This window comes from Otolemur garnettii, unplaced genomic scaffold (assembly GCF_000181295.1).
Source record: "Otolemur garnettii isolate 467f Iridium unplaced genomic scaffold, OtoGar3 scaffold00246, whole genome shotgun sequence".
Classification (NCBI taxonomy): domain Eukaryota; kingdom Metazoa; phylum Chordata; class Mammalia; order Primates; family Galagidae; genus Otolemur; species Otolemur garnettii.
Window position 1 is genome coordinate 1,488,708 of NW_003852641.1, and position 3,050 is coordinate 1,491,757.

Below are 3,050 nucleotides of genomic sequence, written 5' to 3' on the forward strand. Positions count from 1 at the left end.
CACATGTTTGATAACTTACAAGAAGAGGACCAATTTGTTTAAAGATATAATCTACCAAAACTCAACAACCAAAGGGAAAGAGTTATTTGATTGGTCTATGTCTATTAAAGAAATTAAATCGATAAAAATAACTTCCCCAAACATAAAATACCAGGTGCAGATGAGTTCATGGTGAATTGTACCGAGCATTTAAGGAAGAAATGAGACTATTCTGTATAATATCTTCTATAAATTAGAAACAGACATAGAAACATACTAATTCTATGAGGCTACCATGAACCTCATACCTAAACCAGATGAAAAAGTTACAAAAAATGAAAACTGCAGACCTAAAATCTGTCATGAACATAAATGGAAAAATTCTCACCCAAATGGTAGCAAATTGAATCCAATGGTTGATAAAAATATTAAATATCATAAATAAGTGGGATTTATTCCAGCTATACTATACCATTTCAACATTTGTATAAAGATTAAGGAATTAATCATTTCACTGGGGTGATGAAGAAAAATTATGTGATCTGATCTGTACTTCTCATCCAGGAGAAGAATTGAAGATAATTCAGTACCCAATTATCATCAGAATACTCACCAAACTAGGAAGAGAAGTACTTCTTGCTTTGATAAAGAAGATATATATGAAAAGAAAGACAAATTAAAAAACTACAGCTAACGTCATATGTGGTGGTAATAACTAAATGGCTACTGAAATGTATAAGGCAATGATATTCCCTCTCACCACCCTTACTCAACATCCTACTGCAAGTCCTTGTTGATATGATAGTAAAGGAAAGGAAGGGAAGGAAAGGGAAGGGAAGAGCAGGGAAGGGAAGGGAAAAAGGAAAAGGGCAGGGCAGGGAAGGAAAGAACAGGGAAGGGAAGGGAAGAGCAGGGAAGGGAAGGGAAGGGAAAGGCAGGGAAGGGAAGAGCAGGGAAGGGATGGGAAGGGAAGGGAAGGGAAGAGCAGGGAAGGGAAGGGAAAAAGGAGAAGGGCAGGGCAGGGAAGGAAAGAACAGGGAAGGGAAGGAAAGGGAAGGGAAGGGAAGGGAAGGGAAGGGAAAGGGCAGGGAAGGGAAGGAGACTGTAAAGGAAGAAACAAAACTGTCTTAGTTTACAGATGATGTAAGTGCTTATGTAGAAAAGCCCAAAGAATCAGCAAAATCTCCTTGAACTATTAAGTGTATATTAGGTACAAGGTACAAGATTATATACAAAATTTGAATGCTGTTCCTTACGCTGGTAATGAAGAATTGGAAATTGAAATTAAAAACACAATACCTGTTTCCGCCTTTTAGAATGAAGTCCATAAAGCAGCAAAATGATCTGGCAAGCATCACCAAAATACACGGATGTGAGAGGCTCACTTTAGGAATTCCTGCCAGTGTGCAGGCATTGGGCTGAGAACTGCATGTTGGCCTATGAAAGCCCTTAAACTTCTAGCCCAGCTTAAGCTAAATCCTTCAAGGACAACCCAGAGTTCTACACACACACACTATAAATCCATTCCCCAGATGTTAATAACAACAAATAAATCGAAATAACTAAAGTCAATTATTGTGATCAGCTCATTCATAAGGAAAAAAGACTCACCAAGAAGGCAACATAGAAAAAAATATAAGCTATTCACCTTTGTTAAAGACTATAAGAAGATGACATTGCAGGCGGCGCCAGTGGCTCAAAAGGGTAGGGCACCAGTCCCATATGCTGGAGGTGGCAGGTTCAAACATAGCTCTGGCCAAAAACTGAAAAAAAAAAGATGATATTGTGTCTTTTGTTGTTATAACTGTTGAAATTTTAATAATATGTTTAATATGGGGTCTTAGTATGTAAGTTAGCATCCTTTCTTGATTAATACTGTGTACTTGTCTCAAGGCTGAGTGCCAAGGGGTGTATATGCATATGGGGGGCCTGCATTAATAGGGGAGTAGGAGCAGAGGGTGCACAAAAGCCCCAAGGCACAGACAGAAGGGCATTTCCAATCATATGACTGGTATCAGCACTTCCTGAGAGCAGTTATGCTCCAGTCATGGGTTCTGAGAAATACCACTACAGCATGATAATAAATCCTCTCCTTTTGCTGATAAAATAAATAAATAAATAAAAATAGCTCTGCATTATCATCAAAATGAAATATTTACATGCAAATAAAATATATGTAACACCCATAAAAGGAGAACTATAAAACTCTGATTAAAGGAACTGAACAAGATCTAAGTAAATGAAGAAATATTCCACATTCTTATTGAAGAGGACTCAGTATCGTTAAGATGTTCTTCTCAACTCATCTATAAATTCAGCATAATACCAATCAAATCACAGCACGTCAACTCTACAACTTGATTGTAAAGTTTTTCTGGAAAGGCAAAATAGAACAGCAGACACAATATTGAAAAAGAACTAAGTCAGAGGACAGACTGTCCAATTTCAAGACGTTTATAAATGTTTGATAATATAGGCAGTGTGGCACTGGTGAAAGAATAGACAAATAATGGACTAGACAATGCCTGCAAACAGCAGCCTCCTTAGTTGTGCACGCAGCCTGTTGTTTATATAGGTTGCTCTAAGGGACCTTGGAGACAGTCCTTTCCAATACATGTTCAAATGTCAGTCCTTGTCCTGTCCAAATCTAGGCTCCAAACTAGGTATGTGTGGTGCCTTTGGAAAGCCCCAGGGCAGTGGCCAGGGTTCACTTTAGCCAAGCCATCACACCCATCTGCACCAAACTACAGAATAGGCACATGTGATTGAGGCCCTTTGCAGGGCCATGTTCAAGTTCAATGGCCACCAGACAATTCTTATCTCCCAGAAATGTGGCTTAACCAAGTTTAACTCAGATGAATTTGAAGACACAGCAGCTGAGAAGTGGCTCATTTTAGATGGCCGTGAGGTCAAATACATCCCCATCGGTGTCTCTCTGAACAAGCGGTGGGCCCTGCACTCATGAGGACTTACACTGTGCTGCCTCTCATTTGTACCTCCCAATAATAAATCCTACTTCCTGTCCAAAAAATAAAATGAAATAAAATAAAATAAAGGAATAGAATGGAGAG

At 38.9% G+C, this 3,050-nt stretch overlaps 1 pseudogene; it reads left to right on the top strand.

Annotated features, from left to right (window-relative positions):
* The first annotated feature begins 2,466 nt into the window (after positions 1-2,466).
* Positions 2,467-2,582, top strand: LOC111722404 (annotated as a pseudogene).
* The last annotated feature ends 468 nt before the right edge of the window (positions 2,583-3,050 follow it).